The sequence below is a fragment of the Macaca nemestrina genome, chromosome 20 (assembly GCF_043159975.1).
Source record: "Macaca nemestrina isolate mMacNem1 chromosome 20, mMacNem.hap1, whole genome shotgun sequence".
Taxonomy (NCBI): Eukaryota; Metazoa; Chordata; class Mammalia; order Primates; family Cercopithecidae; genus Macaca; species Macaca nemestrina.
In genome coordinates this window covers 20585450-20610614 of record NC_092144.1, presented here as the reverse complement: position 1 = coordinate 20610614, position 25165 = coordinate 20585450, and the positions used below count along the sequence as shown (strand labels likewise).

Sequence of the window (25165 nt, the reverse complement as noted above, 5' to 3'; positions counted from 1 at the left end):
TTACACATTGTTCACATATTAAAATTATAATATTTTGGATATATTGGGTTAATTAAATTGTTACAGTCGAGTCCACCTGTTTCTTGTTTCTTTTTAAAGTTTGGCTACTAGGAAACTTAAAATTCACATGTGGTTTACATTTTATTTACTTTACATTTTATTTATTTTATTTCAGAGGATTGCCTCCTTTTAAAAATCTCAGGCTGCCTGCTCAAAGGACCAGAAGCCAGGAAGGTCATAAAAGTTGAAATTTTAAAATAATTATTATATTCTTTTCATTTGTGACTAGCCATATAATAAATTATTTATAAATGCACATAACCCTATGCACAAATTTAAATGTAAATACCTTCTGGGATGGACCCGGCTCAGGTAAGGCAGGAACCCCTGCCGGAAAAACGTGCAGCCTAGGCTGTCGCTCAGCCTAGGTTCATTTAGCCCAACACCTTTAGGGCCTGAGGGGCGGGTCTTAAACATTATCCAATCAGAAACGCCGGGCTGGACCGGCTTCCGGGTTCGCTGCGGCCTTTGTTTCTCGCGGCAGCCGGAGCTCCAGGTCTCGTCTTCACTGACTCGTATCCTCTGCTCATACAGGTCCAGCCTCTGTGGCCCTGTGTCCTGCAGATATTGGGAGATCCACAGCTAAGACGCCAGGACTCCCTGGAAGCCTAGAAATGGTGAGAGTGCTGGGTCCGACATCCCAAGAGGGGAAGAGGCTGGTTGGAACCGGTGGGAAGTGACTGTGGCGGGACTCAGGCCTCCCCTCAGTCAGCTCCACAATCTGCTCCCCGAGTTCTCCTTGCCCAGCTCGGCCTCAGCCCCCTTCGGCCATAAGATGGCGGCTACGCTGACAGCCGGGCCCCGGGAGTCCTGTCTCCTCCCTGCGTAGTGATTGTGCCCTGGCCTGGAACCTCTGCACCAGCAGCGCCTCGTCTCTCCCAGATTGTGCGGGGACCAGGGAGGGGCGTCAGGGGAGAATCCTGACTCAGGATGCAGGTTCATGAATGGGAAGAACTTTGGTCTGTGGAGTTCCCAATTCCTGTTTTCTCCTATTAAAAATGTTTGAGCGTCACCGCAAAAATATTAAAGATTTAATCAAAGAGCGATTCAAAAGTTATAGAGCACCCAGCTATGGTTTGTAGTTTGTGGTTCATGGGAGGGGCTTGAAGGAAAGACTTTCATAAGGTGCATGATGAAGAAAACCAAATCCAATAATTGGTTAGGTACAGTTACATACTTTCTTAATTTGTACAATCAAGGTGGAAATTTCCTGGTTATGTAATCGGAGGTTAATTGGTTAAGCCTGAATTTTGTTTCCTTCAATGTAGTAGTTTACAAAAAATGCGTTTGAGTAAGAGTTTTGAAAAAGTAGGGACCCTGGGACTAGAGCCACCTCAGTCCAATTGCCTGCCACTTAATTATTCTCACATTCCACAGGGAACTGCTTTTCCCCTGGATTTTTCACATGTGTCTCGAGCCTACCCCCATGTGTCTCAAGTCTACCCTCTAGCCCTCATTCCTTCAGCCTAACTCTGGCTTGCAGTCAAGTACCAGATTTCCAGTTTCTTCTGACAGTCCCGATGACAACTTTCCTTTCCTGATTCACATTGTCAACTATTTTTCCTTTAGTGTACATTTCTGATACTGTATTTTGATTAATCATTTTTTGACAAAGCATTGGATGGCACTTTAAAAAAAAATTGTTTTGTTTGGAAATATTTCCCATGAGAATAAAGCAAAGAATAATCCCCTGACACTATTGTAAAAACTCTCTGTGCCTCTTCTTTTTTTTAATCTTCCCTAGGCACGGAGATCTTATCAGAAAGTTTTCAGATCAAGGCTTTCCTTTGGAAACTTTATGGAGTGATGTGTCCTCAGCCAACCTTCAGTTTTTTTCTGGTCCTGGGTTTCAGTACTGTCTGAAGATAAACCAAGATGCCCACCATGGCTTTGTCTACTAGAGTGTCTAGTGAATATCAGCTCCCGGGTTATTTTCTCCCTGAGGACAACCTGAGGTATAGAGTGTATCCTCAAGGGAGTAGGTGGATGTCCTGGGGCTGAGAGGCATCTCCTGGCATACTCTTCCTTTGAAAAGCCAACCCCTTCAGACATTAAGATTGTCTTCACCCAACCTAGCTTCCCTTTCTTGGAGACACATACTGGCCAGCCAATCAGTTGCTGAAATCGAGAGGGAAACACAGAAATCATTTTTTGCCCCTTGGATTCTCTAAGTTTTGTGAAAAAGTATCCCAAAGACAAAAAAAAAAACAACTTATGTAAGTGAGATGGTGCAAGAACTTAACAAAGTAAAATGCACATGGGACAGTACTGGGCATAATGCAGTGTCTCCTGAGTGAGTGGTTATTGAGCACAGGAGCAGGATTTGGTGGATGAATCTCTGAAGTGATTGACTGGCCTGACTTGACAAATGAGTCAGACACATCTGTTTTCTAATCAGCACTGATACTCCCTTGGTTTGTTGCCTGGAAAAGATTTGTTTTCACTTATTTTGACTTCCTTTTTTTTTTTTTTTTTTTTTTTTTAGTAGAGACGGGGTTTCTTCACGTTGGTCAGGCTGGTCTCGAACTCCTGACCTCAGGTGATCCGCCTGCCTCGGCCTCCTAAAGTGCTGGGATTATAGGCCTGAGCCACCACACCTGGCCTCTGACTTTCATTTTTTAATGGTAAATTGCATTTTATTAGTAGGACTTGAAAGGTAAGAAAATATATATAAAGGGCATAAAAGCTGGGTTTCAGAAAAAAATTAGTATCTAATCATATATTTCATTTGTTAAAAATTCTCATTTACCTATTTCATTCTTAGAGTGAGTTTAGGAATTTTCTCAGGTGTATTTTTTTTTTTTTTTTTTTTTTTTTGAGATGGAGTCTCGCTCTGTCCCCCCAGGCTGGAGTGCAGTGGCTCGATCTGGGCTCACTGCAAGCTCCGCCTTCCGGGTTCATGCCATTCTCGTGCCTCAGCGACTTGAGTAGCTGGGACTACAGGCACGCGCCACCACGCCCGGCTAATTTTTGTATTTTTAATAGAGACTGTGTTTCACCACATTGGTCAGGCTGGTCTCGAACTCCTGACCTCGTGATCTGCCCACCTTGGCCCCCCAAAGTGCTGGGATTGCAGGCGTGAGCCATTGCGCATGGCCCCGATTTTCTTCCTTTTAACTTCTATTTTTGGTTTTGGAGTACATGTGCAGGTTTGCTACATAGGTAAAATTGTGTCATGAGGGTTTGATGTGCAGATTATTATTTCACTGAAGTACTAAGCATAGCACCAGACAGGTATTTTTTCTGATTGTTGTAGAGGACTGTGCTCGCAATCGGGATGTTCCCAATAAGCCCTGCTCTTGCAAACAAAGCAGGACATTCCTTCTCTGCAAACAAGAAGGATAAAGGAGCCAGCTGTAAACAGCGGACTCGGAACTGGTCAGTGTTTACTGATCTTGCGAGTCAAGGAAAGGTCAGAGAAGCAACACATGTCCTGTGACTTGGCAACGTTCCACAAACGGCTGGATAAAATAAAGCAGAGTGTGCCGTTTGGGGCGGCCGCCATGTATGTCTTGTCCTGTGTTGTCTTGTGTGTTTATTCCTTTGTTTAGGAAACACGCGGACCCCAACAGATTGTCTTTTTTTTTTTTTTTTCTTTACAGTATCTCACTCTGTTGCCCTGGTTAAAGTGCATTGGCACAATCTCAGCTCACTGCAACCTCCGCTTCCTGAGGTCAAGCGATTCTTGTGCCTCAGCCTCCTGTGTAGCTGGTACTATAGGCATAGGCCACTATGCCCTGCTAATTTCTGCATTTTTAGTAGAGACGAGGTTTCGCCATGTTGGCCAGGCTTGTCTTGAACTACTGACCTCAGGTGATCCACCTGCCTTTGCCTCCCAAAGTGGTGGGATTACAGGCATGAGCCACCACTTCTGGCTCCTTTTTGTCTTTTCATCCTCCCCCTTCAACTCGGCCTCAGTGCTTCTTTTCCATTCTTTGTGTCCATGTGTTCTTAACATTTAACTTACTTATAAATGAGAACATGCAATTGTTTTTCTGTTTCTGCATTAGTTTTCTAAGGATAATAGTTGCCAGCTCCTCCATGCTGTTGCACAGAGCATGATCCTGTTCTTTTTTTCATGGCCACATAGTATCCCATGATTTATATGTGCTATATTTTGTTTTTATTGAATGTTTTATTTTAATTATTTTTCAGAGACAGGTCTCATTCTGTCACTCAGGCTGAAGTGCAGTGGTGTTATGTCTCCTCACTGCAGCCTCAACCTCCTGGGCTTGAGCAATCCTCCTACCTCAGCCCCCCAAGTAGCTGGGACTACAGGTGTGCACCACCATGCCCAGCTAATTTTTCTTTTTGTATTTTTTGGAGAGATGAAGTTTTGCCATTTTGCCCAGGCTGGTCTTGAACTCCTGAGCTCTGGCAGTCTACCTGCTTTGGCCTCCCAAAGTGTTGGATTACAGGCATAAGCCACCATTCCTGCCCATACCATATTTTCTTTATCCAGTTTTCCACTGATAGGCATTTAAGTTGGTTCCATGTCTTTGCTATTGCGAACAGTGCTACAATTAGCATGCATGTGCATCATGTGTTTTTTGATAGAATAGCTTATATTTCTTTGGGTATATACCCAACTGTGAGGTTGCTAAATGGCAAATTCTGTTTTTAGTTTTGTGAGGAATCACCACACTGCTTTTCACAATGGTTGAACTAATTTACACTTTGACCAGCAGGGTATAAGCATTTTCTTTTCTCTGCAGCCTTGCCAGCATCTGTTACTGACTTGTTAAATATAGCCCTTCTGACTGGTGCGAGATGGTATCCCATTGTGGTTTTTGAAAATATTTCTCTAATGATTAGTACTGAGCATTTTAAAACTATGGTTGTTAGCCAATGTAAGTCTTGTTTTGAAAAGCATCTGGGCCGGGCATGGTGGCTAACGCCTGTAATCCCAGCACTTTGGGAGGCCGAGGCGGGCAGATCACCTAAGTTCGGGAGTTCGAGACTTGCCTGACCAACATGGAGAAACCCCATCCCTACTAAAAATACAAAAAAATTAGCCAGGTGTGTGGGCACATGCCTGTAATCCCAGCTACTCGGGAGACTGAGGCAGGAGAATCACTTGAACCCAGAAGGTGGAGGTTGTGGTGAGCTGAGATCGTACCACTGCACTCCAGCCTGGGCAACAAGAGTGAAACTTTGTCTGAAAAGAAAGAAGGAAAGAAGAAAGAAAGAGAGAGAGAGGAGAGAAAGAGAAAGACAAAAGAAAGGAAAGAAAGCAAAAGGAAAGAAAGAAAAGAAAAAGAAAAGAAAGAGAAGCAGGGAGAGGGAGGGGGGAGGGAGGAAGGAAGGAAGGGAAGGACGGAGAAGCAAGAAAAGCATCTGTTTGGCCAGGTGCAGTGGATCACGGCTGTAATCCCAGCATTTTGGGAGGCTGAGGGAGGTGGATCATTGGAGGTCAGCTCTAGACCAGCCTAGTCAACATGGCAAAATTCTGTCTCTACTGAAAATACAAAAATTAGCTGAGTGTGGTGCTGCACACCTGTAGTCCCAGCTACTCTGAGGCAAGAGAATTGCTTGAACCTTGAGCCAGAGGTTGCAGTGAGCTGAGATCATTCCACTGCACTCTAGCCTGGGCAACAGAGTGAGACTCATTCTCCAAAGGAAAAAAAAAAGCTTCTATTTATATCCTTTGCCTACTTTTTAGTGAGGTTGTTTTTTTCTTGTAAACTTAAGTTCCTAATGGATTCTGCATATTAGACCTTTGTCAGAAGCATGGTTTGCAAATATTTTCTTTTTTTCTGTAGGTTGTCTGTTTACTATGTTAATAGTTTCCTTTGCTGTAAAGAGCTCTTTAGTTAGGTCTCATTTGTCAATTTTTGCTTTTGTTGCAATTGCTTTTGGTATCTTCATTATAAAATATTTGCCAGTTCCTATGTCTAGTTCCTATTTCTTAGGTTATTTATCTTGCAGGGTTTAAAAAAATAATAATTTTGGCCGGGCGCAGTGGCTTACGCCTGTAATTCCAGCACTTTGGGAGATTGAGGCAGGTGGATCATCTGAGGTCAGGAGTTCGAGACCAACTTGACCAATATGGTGAAACACCGTCTCTACTAAAAATACAAAATTAGCCAGGCATGGTGGCGCATGCCTGTGATTCCAGCTACTCGGGAGGCTGAAGCAGGAGAATCGCTTGAACCCAGAAGGCGGAGGTTGCAGTGAGCCAAGATTGCGCCATTGCACTCCAGCCTGGGCAACAAAGTGAAACTCCATCTCAAATAATAATAATAATAATAATAATTTTAAGTTTTACATTTAAGTTTTTAATTCGTCTTGAGTTGATTTTTATATATGGTTTAAGGAAGGGGTCCAGTTTCCATCTTTTACGTAGTCCTACCTAGTTATTCCAGCACCATCTATTAAATAAAAAATTCTTCCCACTTTCCTCTTGTCAGCTTTGTTGAAGTTCAGATGGTTGTAGATGTGTGGCATAAGGAAGGGGTCCAGGTTCAGTCTTCTACATAGGGGTAGCTAGTTATAGCAGCACCATTTATGGAATTCTTCCCACACTCCTCTTATTAGCTTTGTCGAAGATCAGATGGTTGTAATGTTATGACATTATTTCTGGGCTCTCTGTTTTGTTGCATTTGTCTATCAATCTGTTTTTGTATCAGTATCATAGTGCTTTGGTTACTGTAGCTCTGTTGTATAGTTTGAAGTGGGATAATGTAATGCCTCCCGCTCTGTTCTTTTTGGTTAGAATTGCCTTGGCTATTTGGGTTCTTTTTCAGTTTCATATAAATTGTAAACTAGTGTTTTTTGTTTTTTTTAGAATGTTATTTTGTAGTTTGATAGGAATAGTAACAAATTGTTAAATTTATTTTGGCAGTATGGCCACTTTAATGATACTGATCTTTTCTATCCATGAGCATAAAATGGTTTTTTATTTGCTTGTGTCACCTCTGACTTTTTTTTTTTTTTTTTTTTGGATGGAGTTTCACTCTGTCACCCAAGGCTGGAGTGCGGTGGCGCGATCTCGGATCACTGCATCCTTCACCTCCTGGGTTCAAGCAATTCTCTGCCTCAGCCTCCCGAGTAGCTGGGATTACAGGCGCCCACCACCATGCCCGGCTAATTTTTGTATTTTTAGTAGAGATGGGGTTTTGCCATATTGGCCAGGCTGGTCTTCAACTCCTGACCTCAGGTGATCTGCCTGCCTCGGCCTCTTAAAACTGAAAATCGTGTTTAGTATGTTGGGAGGCAGTACTTATGAACACCAGTCACATTGCCCTTTTGAGTATATGGTTGAAGGACATGTTTAAAGAAAAATTATTACAGCATGCCAGTTTCTAATTTTTCCAAGGAATTATAATCCCAGAATGTTGAGTATTGGTCTTCTATCTTTTCTGGCTTGTGGGATTTCTGCTTAGAGTTCCACTGTTAGTCTGATGGGCTTCTCTTTGTAGATTACCTGGCCTTTCTCTCTGGCTGCCCTTATCATTTTTTCCTGAATTTCAGCCTTGAAGAATGTGATGATTCTATGTATTGAGGTTGGTTTTCTCATGGAGTATCTTACTGGGTTCTCTGGACTTTCTGAATTAAAATGTTGGACTCTCTTGTTAGGTTAGAAAAGTTCTTCTGGGTGATATCCTAAAGTATATTTTTCAAGTTGGTTCCATTCTCCCCATCTCTTTAAGGTATCCCAGTCAGATGCAGGTTGTCTTTTTACATAATCACATAGTTCTCAGAGATTTTTTTCATTTCTTTTTGCTTCAACCTTGTCTGGATGTCTCATTTCAGCAAGATAGTCTTCAAGCTCTGAATTCTTTCCTCTGCTTGGTCTACTCGATTATTGAGGAACCAAAAAGCACAGTTCAGTTCATTTATGTTCCTCTCTAAACTGGTTATTCAGGTTAACAGCTCCTGTAATGTTTTTCATGGTTCTTAGCATCTTTTCATTGGGTTAGGACATGCTGTCTTAGCACAGCAAAGTTCACTGTTATCCACCTTCTGAAGCCTACTTCTGTTAATTCATCTCTCTTAGCTTCTGCCCAGGTCTGTTTCATTGCTGGAGAGGTGTTGCAATCATTTGGAGAAGAAGAGGCATTCTGGCTGTTTAAGTCTTCAGCATTCTTGTGTGGATTCTTTCTCAGCTTTGTGAGTTTACCTAACTTCAATCTTTGAGAATGCTGAAATTTGGATAAGGTTTTTTGGGAACTTTTTGTTGATGCTGTTTTTGTTATTGCTTTCTGTTTGTTTTTCTTTTAACAGTCAGGGCTGTCTTCTGTAGGGCTGCTGAAATTTGCTTGGGGTTTACTCCAGACCATATTTGCCTGGGTCCGTCCCACACCTGGAGATGTCACCAGTGGAGGCTGCAGAACAGCAGAGATGACTAGTCGCCTGCTTCTTCTTCTGGCATCTTTGTTGCAGAGAAGCACCGACCTGATGACAGTGGGAACACTCCTGTATATGTTGTCTGATGATGTCTGTTGGGAGGTCTCCCCATCAGGATGCATGGGATCGGGGAACCACTTAACAGTGTACTCTAGCTGTCCTTTGGTGGAAAGGGTTTGCTAAACTGGGAAGAATTCCACACATCGAAAGTGCCTAGATTCCTCAGAGCCAGCTTAGGAAAAGACTAAGTCCTCAGAAACCATCTCATTTTTACTGTTTTATGTGTTTCTTATAGATATGTTTTTTTCTCATTTCCTGTTTCACTGCCTTAATTTTTGTGTATTTTAATTTTGTTGTGACACGCTTTATTTTTTCATTTTGTTTTGCATACTATCCATAAATATAATGTAATCATCTTGACTTCTAATGTAACCATGTTGAAAAATGGAGATTAAACATCTTAAAGTTAAAACAATATATTTTAATCTCATACACCTTCAGTTAAATACAAAACCTATACTGTTATGTTTTCCAGTTTGTTATTGATATTACAAATCATATTATCTTATATTACCATTATGATAATGCTATGAAATTCAGTTTTTGCATATGTGTATATCTTTCCCAGAAAATAATGTATCTAATATGATTATTGTTTTGTTGAATTTTGTTATTTTCAGTAGAAGCAGCTGCTCTCGGTGTATGTAGGGCGTATGGAGTGCCAATATACTTTTTCAGAATATGGCTATTTTTGAAGGTTTTTATCTTTCTATTTGGCAGACGGACGTGCTGATGGTATTATAGTTACCTGATTACTGTTTTTTTCAGGACTTTGACTATATTACACAGTTCCCTTCTGGCCTGAAAAAATTTGTTGACAATTTACTGGCTGTTTAATAAGACTATGCTTGCAAATGCCACATCACTTTTATCTTGCAGCTCCTAAGATTCTCTTCTTGTCTGTGACTTTGAAATGGTGCTTTTATATGTGTTTGTTATAAATATATCTTTGTGTGTATCTTAGTTTTTTTGTTGAGCTTCTTCATTTCTATATCAATTTTTCTTTCAAGAGTTTTCAGTTATTCTTCTTTTTTTTTTTTTTTTTTTTTTTTGAGACGGAGTCTCACGCTGTTGCCCAGGCTGGAGTGCAGTGGCGCGATCTCGGCTCACTGCAAGCTCCGCCTCCTGGGTTCACGCCATTCTCCTGCCTCAGCCTCCTGAGTAGCTAGGACTACAGGCGCCCGCCACCGTGCCCGGCTAATTTTTTGTATTTTTAGTAGAGACGGGGTTTCACTGTGGTCTCGATCTCCTGACCTTGTGATCCGCCCGCCTCGGCCTCCCAAAGTGCTGGGATTACAGGCTTGAGCCACCGCGCCCGGCCTTCAGTTATTCTTTGTTGTATTTTTTTTACATCCAGTTCCTGTTTTTTTGATATTTTAAATATTTTTGTTCTTCCCGTGTTTTGATTTTTATGGTTCTCATTGTTTCTCTTTCACCCATTGAGTATTATTCACTTTATTTTCCTTTTTTAACATAAATGTATATATTTCTTTTATGATGTTTTTCTGAAAATGCTGTAATTTTTTGGTGGAACCACATTGCCCTATTTTTTAATACATTGTAGTCTTCAAATGAAATTTGTACATTAGAAAAAGTTACCTGTCACAATCTTTTAAGGTAGCTTTGTCCTGGTATAGTCCGAAAACTGTTGTCTTGATTAGAGATTCTGGGAGTCTCTCAAATGTGTTCTTAGAATGAGTCTTGTCAATGATTTTGTGTTTATTTTTTAGTTAAAGGCATTTATTCGTGTTTCTTCTTAATAGTAATCACTTGCTACACTTCTTTTCTGTCTTTGATACTGCAGTCTCTCTGCTGCTTTAAAATTTAACTGTAGTTTCAGCAGACTTAAACTGTCATTCCAAAGTATGCCACCATTTCTTTCAGCACTATGTGTTATAAAAAACAGAAACCGGTGTCTGAAAAGGCCTCTAAAAGCAAGTAATGAAGATATATGAGCCAGTATTTACCTTTATTAAAAAAAGCCAAAAGTTGGCAGTTTTCTTCTAAAGGCCATATGTTATATTGGGGACCAGAAAGAGCAGTTTTAGGTAAACCTAAGAGACTTTTCTTTTTCTTCTATGTCACTCTTTGCATTGTGCTCACCTGGGGCACTTCACAAACTTAACTCATTTATAAACTTTCCTCACATGTATTTTGGTTAGTGTTTTTGTTACATTTATTTGTCTATAAAGAAATTAGGGCTTTTGATATTTTGGTTTGCCATCTTGTTTATTTAGTTTGTAAAATTTTATAGGTGAGATTTGTAAACTATATTAATCTGAGTCTAGTAAGTGAAGTAATCTGTTTTTATTTCTTTCAGTTATGTGTTCTCATTTTGCCCAAGACCTTAGGCCAGAGCAAGACATAAAAAATTCTTTCCAAAAAGTGGTACTGAGAAGATACAGAAAATGTGGACATGAGAATTTACAATTAACAAAAAGTCATAAGAGCGTAGATGAGTGTAATGTGCACAAAGAAGGTTGTGATGGACTAAACCAGTGTTTGACAACTACCAAGAGCAAAATATTTCAATGTCCTAAATATGTGAAAGTCATTCATAAATTTTCAAATTCATATAGAAATAAGACATACTGGAAAGAAACCTTTCAAATGTAAAAAATGTAACAAATCATTTTGTATACTTTTACACCTAACTCAACATAGAAGATTTTTCTATTAGAGGGAATTCCTACCAATGTGAAGAATGTGGCAAAATCTTTAACTGGTTCTCACCCCTTACTAGACACAGGGGAATTCATACTGGAGAGAAACCCTACAAATGTGAAGAATGTGGCAAAGCTTTCAAGCAGTCTTCAAGCCTTACTACACATGAGATAATTTATACAAGAGAGGAACCCTACAGATGTGAAGAATGTGGCAAAGCCTTTCACTGGTCCTCACACCTTACTACACATAAGAGAATTCATACTGGAGAGAAACCCTACAAATGTGAAGAATGTAGCAAAGCTTTTAAGCAGTCTTCAACCCTTACTACACATAAGTTCATTCATGCTGGAGAGAAACCCTACAAATGTGAAGAATGTGGCAAAAGCTTTAACTGTTCTTCAACTCTTACTAAACATAAGAGAATTCATACTGGAGAGAAACCCTACAAATATGAAGAATGAGGCAAAGCCTTTAACTTGTTCTCAACTCTTACTAAACATAAGAAAATTCATACTGGAGAGAAACTCATCAAATGTGAAGAATGTGGCAAAGCTTTTAGTAAGTCCTCAACTCTTGCTAAACATAAGATAATTCATACTAAAGAGAAACCCTTCAAATATGAAGAATGTGGCAAAGCTTTTAACCAATCTTCAACCCCTACTACACATAAAATCATGCTGGAGAGAAACCCTACAAATGTAAAGAATGTGGCAAAGGCTTTAACTGGTCCTCAACCCTTACTAAATAGAATTCATACCAGAGAGACCCTACAAATGTGGTCAAGCATTTAATGAGTCCTCAAATCTTACTATGAATAATATAATTCATACTAAAGAGAAACCCTTCAAATGTGAAGAATTTGGCAAAGCCTTTAACCAGTCCTTACAACTTACTGCACATAAGGCAATTCATACTGGAGAGAAACCCCACAAATGTGAAGAATGTGGCAACACTTTTAGCTGAACCTCAATCCTTACTACAAATAAGAAAATTTATACTGGAGAGAAACCCTAGAAGTGTGAAGAATGTGGCAAAGCCTTTTAACAAGTCCTCAATTCTTCACATACATAAGATAATTCATACTGGATTGAAACTCTACAAACAAGAAAAAGGTGACAATGCTTTTGACAACACCTCAAACTTTTCTAAACCAGAAAGTTCATACTGGAGAGAAATCATACAAATGTGCAGAATGTGGAAAAGCCTTTAACCAGTCCTCAATTCTTTTTTTTTTTTTTTTTTTTTTGGAGACATAGTCTTGCTCTGTTATCCAGGCTGGAGTGCAGTGGCGCAATTTCGGTCCACTGCAACCTCTACCTCCTGGGTTCTGGTGATTCTCCTGCCTCAGCTGCCCGAGTAGCTGGGATTACAGGTGCCTGCCACCACACCCAGCTAATTTTTTTTGTATTTTTAGTAGAGACGGAGTTTCACCTTGTTGACCAGGATGGTCTCAATCTCTTGAGCTTGTGATCTGCCTGCCTCAGCCTGCCAAAGTGCTGGGATTAAAGGCATGAGCCACCGTGCCCGGCCCCCTTTAGGTTGCTTTGGTGTACCCATTCTGTCTCCAGTTAGAACAGTACTTAGGAGATTTTAAGTCTGCAAGTTAATTGGAACCATTTTCTAAGGTGAAATGTTTGAGCGTGGGCCATAATAGCAGGATATAGAGCTCCAACCAGCACACTTCCTCCATTAAGAAGGAAGATGTAATCATTGCCCACATGCTACCATTACAGTTTTTCCAGAGATCCATTCTTTGGGGAGCCAGGCAGATCACACAAGTTTAGAATGTCAAAGTGGAGTCACAAGTAGCTAACTAAGGCTGTGTGGGTAATTGTGGTTAAATCCCATCACTTCGTTTATCCAGTTCCATGGCTTGGAGGGCTACACCTACAACTGTGGGTGCCACATTTAACATGCTGCTGGAGCCAGGAACAAAGGAGAAAAAACAGTCAAGATGCTTCAGCTGTTTTTTCGTCCACCCTGGGTCACACTGAAAGGAGGGAGACTAAAAAGACGCTTTTATTATCACTTCTTTTGCTTTTTTTTTTTTCTGTGATGGTGTCTCACTCTGTTGCCCAGGCTGGAGTGCAGTAGCATGATCTCGGCTCTCTGCAGCTACCGCCTCCTTCAAGCGATTCTCCTGCCTCAGCCTCCCAAGTAGCTGGGATTACAGGCACGTGCCACCACACCTGGCTAATTCTTGTATTTTTAGTAAAGATGGGGTTTTGCCATGTTGGCCAGGCTGATCTTGAACTCCTGACCTCAGGTGATCCACCCGCCTTGGCCTCCCAAAGTACTGGGGTTACAGGTGTGAGCTACTGAGCCTGACCTATTTTCACTTTTTTTTCTAGGTTGGTAACAGATCAACTTCAGCAACCCTCTGAAGTGCACTCAAACACTGGAACTCCTTTAACTTCAGGACTTATAAAAGTGACTTTTTTTTTTTTTTAATAAGGGGATGACATTTATAGTAAACTTTTTTAAGTGTTATAAGACCCACCCAGCTTTTTTTTTTTTCATTTGCTTTTTTTTTTTAAGACTGAGTTTCTACTCTTGTTGCCCAGGCTGGAGTGTAATGGTGTGACATCACCTCACTGCAACTTCTGCCTCCCAGGTTCAAGTGATTCTCTTGCCTCAGTCTCCCCAGTGGCTGGGATTACAGGCACCCATCACTATGCCCAACTAAGTTTTGTATTTTTCATAGAGACAGGGTTTCATCATGTTGACCAGGCTCTCTTGAACTTGTGACCTCAGGTGATCTGCCCACCTGGGCCTCCCAAAGTGCTGGGATTACAGGCATGAGCCACTGTGCCTGACCCAACCCAGCTTTTTTAACAGTCATATCAGGAAGGCCTATAGAGAATAACTCCACAAAATTAGAAAGCAACTTCTGGTGGAACCATATAATAATCCCTCTTATTTGGGGCCACCTCAATTTCCCTTCTCATTACAAGACCTTAGGCAAGTAAAAGAAGACATGCTGATTTTCTGACAACCCCAATAAGTATAAGAAGCATTCCTGAATTTAACTCAGGTGGTTTACCTCCCATGAAAGGATGTTATGCTGCTTCTAAAACCCTAACCACAGCTGAAAAGCAGGCAGCTCTGCAGGCAGCAGAGGATTTTGGAGATGAGCAACATATCTCCTATAATACACCAAAAAGGAAAAAAGGAGATAGGGAAAGTGAAGAAATAGCAGAAACACCATTCCAAATAGGAAGCAAAGCAGTAACTTTTTTTTTTTTTTTTGAGGTGGAGTCTAGATTGGTCCCCAGGTTGGAGTGAAATGGCGCGATCTCAGCTCACTGCAACCTCTGCCTCCCAAGTTCAAGCAATTCTCCTGCCTCAGCCTCCCGAGTAGCTGGGATTGTAGGCATACCCCACCACACCCAGCTAATTTTGTATTTTTAGTAGAGATGAGGTTTCTCCATGTTGGTCAGGCTGGTGTTGAACCCCCAACCTCCGGTGATCCACCTGCCTCGGCCTCCCAAAGTTCTAAGATTACAGACATGAGCCAGCATGCCTGGCCAGAAGCAGTTCCTCTTAACAACCCTGGTTGGAACTCCAATACCTCTGCAGAGGAATAAAAAACAACAACACTTTTTAATATGCATATTAGAAGGCCTACATAAAACTAAGGCCAAACCTCTCAATTTTTCTAAATTGCCTATAATAGATGAAAAGCCAGTTGAGAATCCTGCAATCTTTATGGAAAGGCTGAGAGAGGCACTAATAGAGCAGATCTTCTGGCCAGGAGTGGTGGCTCACGCCTGTAATCCCAGCACTTTGGGAGGCTGACGTGGGTGGATCACCTGAGGTCAGGAGTTCAAGACAAGCCCGGCCAACGTGGCGAAACCCTGTCTCTACTAAACATATACAAGAATTAACGAGGCATGGTGGTGGCACTTGTAATCCCAGCTACTCAGGAGGCTGAGGCAGGAGAATCGCTTGAACCCAGGAGGTGGAGGTTGCAGTGAGCCAAAATCACGCTACTGCACTACAGCCTGGACGACAAGAGCAAAACTATGTCTAAACAAACAAAAAATAGAGCACACCTCCTTATCCCCTGATTGAGTCATCAGACAGCTTATTCTAAAGAACAAGTTTATTACACAGACAGCTCCCGATATAGAAGGAAACTACAGAAACAAGCTATAGGACCAGATAGCACTTTAGAGAACCTTCTGAAGGTGGCCACTTTGGTCTTTTATAATAGGTACCAGGAGGTGGCTCAAGAGAAAGAGAAAGCTCAGGAGAAGGACAAAGGCTCTAGTAGCTGCTTTGCAAGCCTGCAAAGTCCAAGATCCCTAAGGTGCATCTGCTAGTTGCCATTGGTGTGGTAAGTCAGGGCATTTTAAGAAGGAATGCCCAAACAGCAAGAAGCAGCCACCTTGACCCTGTCCAACCTGTGATGAAGACCACTGGAAATCAAACTGCCCCCAGAGACAAAGGTTGCTGGGTTTATGACTAGTCTCACAGATGGTCCAGCATGACTGATGGGTCCCAGGGTTCAAAGCCCTGTCTCCAGCAGCTCAAACTGCCATTACAGCACAGAAGCCCTGGGTGATTCTGGAAATTGAAGGAAAGAAAATAGATCTTTTAAACACTAGAGCCAGTCTGTCTTTCTTTACCTTTCAAATCTAGGCCTGCCCTCTTCCCGTAGCATGACTGTAAAGGGGCATCTCAGGAAAACCTTAATATTTTTCTCAACCTCTTAGTTGCAGTTAGGAGCACATGTTATTTACACATGCCTCCAAGCCACTGTCACAGTAGTTCTAGTCAGAAAAGCCTCTAAATTAACCTTAGGAAATAACTGTTTACACCCCGTGTAACATGGCAGAATTACTGTCTTCTAGGTGGAGCCCTTAGCCAACAACCAGTATAGCAAGAAATAAGCCAGGATAAGCTGTAGTCACTCTAAAGAATGTCTCTCTCCAGACACAAGTGCTCAACTAACTGGGCTAATAGCTCTTACAAGAAAACTTGAATTAAGCAAGGGAAAGGTAGCTAACATTTCCACTGACTCCAAGCATGCTTTCTTAGTTCTCCATGCTCATGCCGCCATTTAAAAGGAAAGACATTTTCTTACCACTAATGGATCTTCTATAAAATATCAACAGGAAATTAACAGGTTATTATCCTCGGTTTTCATTCCATGAGAAATGTCAGTGATGCATTGTAAGGGACATCAAGAGAAACAAATCAATAGCCAAAGGAAATAGGTAGCTAAGTCAGTGGAAAGGAAGCCCCAAGGCATCAACACACTTCAAGCCGTTCTAATCTAGGAAGGCCCTACAAGAGAAATTAAACCTCAGTACTTTTCTGAAGAAATAAAATAGGTCACTTCTCAAGGGCATACTTTCCAGTTCTCAGGATGGCTACAGTCAGAGGATGGCAAACTCTATTTGCCAGCCTCCAGCCCATGGAAAGTCATTAAAATCCTTCGCCAAGCTTTTCACTTGGATCTTCCAACAGTAATTAACACAACTAGAAAAAGCCCAACCCCAGGAAATAGAACCATCTCTATTTAACCCAGATTTGGTATTACTGAAAACTCTCCCCTCTCTCCTTCTCTAAGCCAAGCTAGGAAGGGCCATACACTGTTCTCCTTCAGCAGTAAAAGTTACAGGTATCAACTTCTGAATACGTGACACAAAGCCTGAAGAGCTGAGGGAGCAACACTTGATGGCCCAGAGGAGTGTCCTAAATATCAGTGTGAAAAAATAGAGGGACTTAAGCTGAAAACCATAAAAGATAAGTGAGAGCTACTCATCTTACTCAATCTCACTTCCTCCTCACTAAATACTTTTTTATATTTCTGCCCTTTTCTCTCAAAATTTACTGCCAAATATTAGAACTTTTAAAAACGCATATATGCAGGGAGATTTTAATTATACATGAGATTGTATTTGTAATTTCATAGATCCCCAAAGGAAAATGTTATATCTTGGCAAGCAAAAAATTTTTTGTGTGTAAGTATATTCTTTTTTTTATTTATTATACTTTAAGTTCTAGGGTATATGTGGATAACGTGCAGGTTTGTTACATATGTATACTTGTGCCATGTTGGCGTGCTGCACCCATCAACTCGTCAGCACCCATCAACTCGTCATTTACATCAGGTATAACTCCCAATGCAATCCCTTCCCTCTCCCCCCTCCCCGTGATAGGCCCCAGTGTGTGATATTCCCCTTCCCGAGTCCAAGTGATCTCATTGTTCAGTTCCCACCTATGAGTGAGAACATGCGGTGTTTGGTTTTCTGTTCTTGCGATAGTTTGCTGAGAATGATGGTTTCCAGCTGCATCCATGTCCCTACAAAGGACACAAACTCATCCTTTTTTATGGCTGCATAGTATTCCATGGTGTATATGTGCCACATTTTCTTAATCCAGTCTGTTACTGATGGACATTTGGGTTGATTCCAAGTCTTTGCTATTGTGAATAGTGCCACAATAAACATGCGTGTGCATGTGTCTTTATAGCAGCATGATTTATAATCCTTTGGGTATATACCCAGTAATGGGATGGCTGGGTCATATGGTACTTCTAGTTCTAGATCCTTGAGGAATCACCATACTGTTTTCCATAATGGTTGAACTAGTTTACAATCCCACCAACAGTGTAAAAGCGTTCCTATTTCTCCACATCCTCTCCAGCACCTGTTGTTTCCTGACTTTTTAATGATTGCCATTCTAACTGGTGTGAGATGGTATCTCATTGTGGTTTTGATTTGCATTTCTCTGATGGCCAGTGATGATGAACATTTTTTCATGTGTCTGTTGGGTGTCTGAATGTCTTCTTTTGAGAAATGTCTGTTCATATCCTTTGCCCACTTTTTTATGGGGTTGTTTGTTTTTTTCTTGTAAATTTGTTTGAGTTCTTTGTAGGTTCTGGATATTAGCCCTTTGTCAGATGAGTAGATTGCAAAAATTTTCTCCCATTCTGTAGGTTGCCTGTTCACTCTGATGGTAGTTTCTTTTGCTGTGCAGAAGCTCTTTAGTTAAATTAGATCCCATTTGTCAATTTTGGCTTTTGTTGCCGTTGCTTTTGGTGTTTTAGACATGAAGTCCTTGCCCATGCCTATGTCCTGAATGGTATTACCTAGGTTTTCTTCTAGGGTTTTTATGGTATTAGGTCTAACATTTAAGTCTCTAATCCATCTTGAATTAATTTTCGTATAAGAAGTAAGGAAAGGATCCAGTTTCAGCTTTCTACTTACGGCTAGCCAATTTTCCCAGCACCATTTATTAAATAGGGAGTCCTTTCCCCGTTTCTTGTTTTTGTCAGGTTTGTCAAAGATCAGATGGCTGTAGATGTGTGGTATTATTTCTGAGGACTCTGTTCTGTTCCATTGGTCTATATCTCTGTTTTGGTACCAGTACCATGCTGTTTTGGTTACTGTAGCCTTGTAGTATAGTTTGAAGTCAGGTAGCGTGATGCCTCCAGCTTTGTTCTTTTGACTTAGGATTATCTTGGAGATGAGGGCTCTTTTTTGGTTCCATATGAACTTTAAAGCAGTTTTTTCCAATTCTGTGAAGAAACTCATTGGTAGCTTGATGGGGATGGCATTGAATCTATAAATTACCTTGGGCAGTATGGCCATTTTCACGCTATTGATTCTTCCTATCCATGAGCATGGTATGTTCTTCCATTTGTTTGTGTCCTCTTTTATTTCACTGAGCAGTGGCTTGTAGTTCTCCTTGAAGAGGTCCTTTACATCCCTAGTAAGTTGGATTCATAGATATTTCATTCTCTTTGAAGCAATTGTGAATGGAAGTTCATTCATGATTTGGCTCTCTGTTTGTCTGTTACTGGTGTATAAGAATGCTTGTGATTTTTGCACATTAATTTTGTATCCTGAGACTTTGCTGAAGTTTCTTATCAGCTTAAGGAGATTTGGGGCTGAGACAATGGGGTTTTCTAAATATACAATCATGTCATCTGCAAACAGGGACAATTTGACTTCTTCTTTTCCTAAGTGAATACCCTTTATTTCTTTCTCTTGCCTGATTGCCCTAGCCAGAACTTCCAACACTATGTTGAATAGGAGTGGTGAGAGAGGGCATCCCTGTCTTGTGCCAGTTTTCAAAGGGAATTGTTCCAGTTTTTGCCCATTCAGTATGATATTGGCTGTGGGTTTGTCATAAATAGCTCTTATTATTTTGAGATACATTCCGCCAATACCGACTTTATTGAGAGTTTTTAGCATGAAGGGCTGTTGAATTTCGTGAAAGGCCTTTTCTGCATCTATTGAGATAATCATGTGGTTTTTGTCTTTGGTTCTGTTTATATGCTGGATTACGTTTATTGACTTTGGTATGTTGAACCAGCCTTGCATCCCAGGGATGAAGCCCACTTGATCATGGTGGATAAGCTTTTTGATGTGCTGCTGGATCCGGTTTGCCAGTATTTTATTGGGGATTTTTGCATCGATGTTCATCAGGGATATTGGTCTAAAATTCTCTTTTTTTGTTGTGTCTCTGCCAGGCTTTGGTATCAGGATGATGTTGGCCTCATAAAATGAGTTAGGGAGGATTCCCTCTTTTTCTATTGATTGGAATAGTTTCAGAAGGAATGGTACCAGCTCCTCCTTGTACCTCTGGTAGAATTCAGCTGTGAATCCATCTGGTCCTGGACTTTTTTTCGTTGATAGGCTATTAATTTGGCAAGTAAAATTTTAAACAAAAATTATTGTCAGGTGCAGTGGCTCGGGCCTGTAATCCCAGCACTTTGGGAGGCTGAGGCAGGTGGATCAACTGAGGTCGGGAGTTTGAGACCAGTCTGACCAACATGGAGAAACCTTGTCTCTAGTAAAAATACAAAATTAGCTGAGCGTGGTGGCACAGGCCTGTAATTCCAGCTCTTCAGGAGGCTGAGGTGAGAGAATGGCTTGAACCTGGGAGGCTGAGGTTGTGGTGAGCTGAGATTGCACTTTTGCACTCCAGCCTGGGCAACAGGAGCAAAACTTCATCTCTAAAACAACAAAAATTATCTATTACGCAGCTGTTGCAGGAATTGTTATAGTCACTCTACTATTTGCAATAGAACTATACACTTTGGCACCTGCAATGTGTAATTCTGGTTGCAACATTCTAATTGCTGTAATACTTTGCCTAATTACCACCTTATAACAGTATTAATAATTGCAGGAAAGATTTAGTCAAGGTTGTTTTGCTTAATTATCCTCGTATCGGGGCAATAGTTACAGACAAGAAGTAAGCATGAAAGTTTTTTTTTTTTTTTTTTTTTTTTGAGACGGAGTCTCGCTCTATCACCCAGACTGGAGTGCAGTGGCCAGATCTCAGCTCATTGCAAGCTCCGCCTCCCGGGTTTACGCCATTCTCCTGCCTCAGCCTCCCGAGTAGCTGGGACTACAGGCGCCCGCCACCACGCCCGGCTAGTTTTTTGTATTTTTTAGTAGAGACGGGGTTTCACCATGTTAGCCAGGATGGTCTCGATCTCCTGACCTCGTGATCCGCCCGTCTCGGCCTCCCAAAGTGCTGGGATTACAGGCTTGAGCCACCGCGCCTGGCCAAGCATGAAAGTTTTACTTCACGGAGCTTGGTGGGATTTTTCATTAAAAATTGGTAATATGATGCACTCAAAGCTATAGAAAGACAGTTACAAAGAAAGAGATTTTATATAAGGAAGAATCTTGTATGGTAAATTCTTGTTCTAAAAGGAAATGACTGGTTGTTTAAAGAATGGATGTTTAGGGCGAATCAGAAAGTTTAAGTATGTTATAAGATGGTCTGTGGAAATAAAGAGTTTAATAATTAAAGGAAAGGCATTGCCAAGATTAACACTAAAGTTACTTTAGCCCTCGGATGATGTGTTTCTCCCAATCATATTGAAAGTTATAAAAATGGCCTAAACCTAAAAGTATTCCCTAGTCATCTAAATATGCATATTCTAATCCTATATTTTAACCCTTCTAGTAAAAATTATCTCATTTTACCCAGAAGCAGTCAAACACCAAATAATGTTGCAAACAGTGCCACATATGGACACACCATTCTTTTTTTGTTTGTTTTGCGATGAAGTCTCTGGCACCAGTGGTGCGATCTTGACTGACTGCAACTTCCGCCTCCTGGGGTTCAAGCAATTCTCTTGCCTCAGCCTCCCTGGTAGCTTGGATTACAGGCACACATGCCTGGCTAATTTTTGTATTTTTATAAGAGACTAGGTTTCACCCTGTTGGCTAGGCTAATCTTGAACTCCTGACCTCAGGTAATTCACCTGCCTCGGCCTCCCAAAGTGCTAGGATTACAGGTATGAGCCTGTACACACAGGCGGCCTGGACACACCATTCTTTCAAGGACTCTTAGATCAACCTCAGCAGGAGCCTCACTGCTGTTCCCCAACATGATGCCCCTTTTCAGCAGGAAGTATCCAGAAAGATGCATCATCTGACACCCCATGACAGCAATTAGGGATACTTCTCCTGAGGAGGGAATAATACAGGAGTTATTAAGAAATTGTTTTAGGCATTTAGAGAGGGTAAAGGAGTTCTCTCACTGGAATTTTTCTTTACTAAAAAGCAGCCCCCAAACCATTTCTTTTCTAACAGAAAACAGCCTGAAAAGTCAAGCTACAAGCTGATAAGCAAGCTGGAGGCTTGCATATGTAAACACAGGTGGCTTATTAAAAAGCAGGTACATTTCAACAGAGGTGAATTCCTCCTCTTTTCTTTGACACCACGTGTGCAGGTGGATCACAAGGTCAAGAGATCGAGACCATCCTGGCCAACATGGTGTCACCCTGTCTCTACTAAAATACAAAAATTACCTGGGTGTGGTGGTGCACGCCTATAACCACAGCTACTTGGGATTCTGAGGCAGGAGAATGACTTGAACCTGGGAGGCGGAGGTTGCAGTGAGCCGAGATTGTGCCACTGCACTCCAGCCTGATGACAGAGCGAGACTCCATCTCAATAAATAAATAAATAGCTGGAAATACTGTGGCTTGACCTTGGTAGGAAGGAGTCTCTGGACTTACAAACAGTTGTGCAAAAAGGATTGAACCAGAATGACATGTATCTAAGGATTATTAAGGAGGAATGTTTATAAGCATATAAGTATTTGTTCCAAATCTTATTGCAGCAGCAGTATCCTTTTCTGTAATTAAAGTTTCTGCATGGTAGGGTTGACATAGACAAACTAAGACAACAGACTAATATGTTGAAGGCAATTAGTTTCTAATTTTTAAAAACTTGCAATAATTTTTTTTTTTTTTTTTTTTTTTTTTAGATCTGACCTCAGGTGATCCACCTGCCTCAGGCTCCCAAAGTGCTGGGCTTACAGGCGTGCATTACTGAGCCCGGCCAAAAATCTTGCAATAACTTTATAAATTTTATTGAACTCTGTTTCATGTATAAATCACAGAAAGGCACTATCCAGTAGCTATTTCCCTCAGCCTTTTCTGGGAATTTCTGTTGCTTGATTCCAAATCAACCTTATTTGAATCCTAGTCATTTTTAAAGCACCACATATAAAAAAAAAGAAAGAGGGCAGAAATGAAGCCAAGTTTCCCCAAACAGTCAAGGTCAAATATATTTTGTTCCCCAAAATGACCCTAAAAATCACACAATGGATTTGAAATTTAACCTAAATCCGACAGTAGCAGTCAAAACCATATGTGAAAATTAGCAAAGTCATAACTTAGAAACAGTCTATTATTACACACACACACATGCACAAATTAGTATTTTGGACTTTTTTTAAAAAAGAAAAAATACACTAAATATGACAAAATGTACCAACTCACTTATATATTTGAAAAATGAATGATTTTCTTTCTCTTAAATGTTTAATATTTAGACAAGACTTTCATGTATTCTAGCTACCATGCATGAATTAAAACAGTCTTGGGGAAAATAATGTTTATTCATATTGAGGCTCCAAAAATGTAAAATAATTTCTCTTGGATACACAGCTAGTGACCCAAATCAAGCTCAAATATATTTGATTTAAAATTTTTAATTTTCCCCCTCTTGACAATGTTGACAGAACAGCTTAATCTGAGTCTCAGAGTTGATAGATGGGAATAAATCAAGACAAATACTATTGAGGCAAGCTAGGTAGTCAAGAGAGTGGCTGTGTCCTGGGGATGCAGCAACCATGGCAATTGCACGACGACTGCAGACTGCCAACACAATAAGCACCGGCATTTACATTGGATTTCAGCTCATTCAAGAAAAGCTCTCTCCAGTAGGGAAATTCCCCTGCAGAGAGCACATTTTGATTTTACTTGTCCTCTAACTGACCTTTTACTCATTATAATAGTAAAAAAAACCACACTTGTGTGGAGATTTAAGATGTTAATGAGATATGTGACATATAAAGAAACATGTACAGGTACTGTGTCTGTGTACCAAGAGGACCACCAAGAACATGCTTATTAGTAACATCTCTTCCCACCTCCTTATAAATAATTATGTAAGACTCCCACAAATGGAATGTCCCTAGTTCCAGTCTTTGCTGTCTCATTCTTTCTTTCTTTTTTTCTTTTTTTAAAACTTGAGATGAAGTTTCGGTCTTGTTGCCCAGGCTGGAGTGCAATGGTGCAATCTTGGCTCACTGCAACCTCCGCCACCTGGGTTCAAGCAATTCTCCTGCCTCAGCCTCCTGAGTAGCTGGGATTACAGGTGCCTGCCACGAAGCCAGCTAGTTTTTTGTATTTTTAGTGGAGACAGTGTTTTACCATGTTTTCCAGGCTGGTCTCGAATTCCTGACCTCAGGTGATCCTCCCACCTCAGCCTCCCAAAGTGCTGGGATTACAGGCGTGAGCCACTATGCGCGGCCTGCTGTCTCATGCTACCCTGAATCTTTTTTTCTCTCAGGGAGTACTGGCTATTCTTCACCCTGTTTTTTTCCTCCTCCTCCTCCTCCTCCTCCTCCTTTCTTCTTCTTTCTTCTTTCTGCTTCTTTTTTTTTAAAACAGAGTCTCTGTTGCCAGGCTGCAGTGCAGTGGCATGACCTCTGCTCACTGCAACCTCCAACTCCCTGGTTCAAGTAATTCTCCTGCCTCAGTCTCACGAGTAGCTGGGATTACAGGCACATGCCACCATGCCCAGCTAATTTTTGTATTTTTAGTAGATACAGGGTTTCACCATGTTGACCAGGATGGTCTCAATCTCTTGACCTCATGATCCACCTGTCTCGGCCTCCCAAAGTGCTGGAATTACAGGCATGAGCCACCATGCCCGGCCTCTTCACCTAACTTTTAAAATAGCATTTCTACTTTGCAATAAATTACTCCATGTTGCATCTTCTTTGTTTTGTGTCTCTTGTTTAAATGTTTTAAAACTAAGAAGACAAGAACCAAGGTCTCACAACAGCCATCAACATTATCATGCTTTGTTTTGTATTTTTTATTATCAACATTTTGTTTCGAGATGGAGTCTTAACTCCTTTTCCTGGAAGGCAGTGATTTCATCTTTAATTTTATTACAACTATTCCACATTGCTGTGATAATGCTGTTGAAGTGCACCCTCTTTCACCAGAAGATTACTTGTGTGAATTTCTATAGCTTGACACTTGTGTAAGTTTCAACAGATTGTGCAGCTTGGCACACTCACTTGAACTGTCCCTTTGCTTTTCAGGCAGTTAAAATGCCTTTGAAGAGTGAAATAAAGTGTCTTCTGATTTAGCAGAGAGTTTGACATGGAAAAAGGTTGATCAATTGTTTGAAAATTACATTGCATGGACTACAACTTTTAAAATGTAAAATGCATAACATAGATACTACACAACAAAATAGGATACAAATGACAGTTGGCCACAAAGCACAGCCAAAGCTCCATTATAGCAATATTGAAAAATACATATCTACTGTCAGAGGAAGGTAACTTGAAGTATTTGATAGATGTTCTCTAAAAATTTGGAATTATTTTTAGTTTTAGTTTCTACAAAAATGTGTCTTAAACATTTTTAGTTTTCAAAAAAGTTAAATGTTTGCTTTGTCAGTTTAGTTTTTCTAAAAATTTAAATAGAACAGCATAACACAATACATATCAAAAGACCAAC

At 40.8% G+C, this 25165-nt stretch overlaps 1 pseudogene; it reads left to right on the top strand.

Annotated features, from left to right (window-relative positions):
- The first annotated feature begins 520 nt into the window (after positions 1-520).
- Positions 521-12372, top strand: LOC139360243 (zinc finger protein 92-like; annotated as a pseudogene).
- Positions 12373-25165: the final 12793 nt, after the last annotated feature.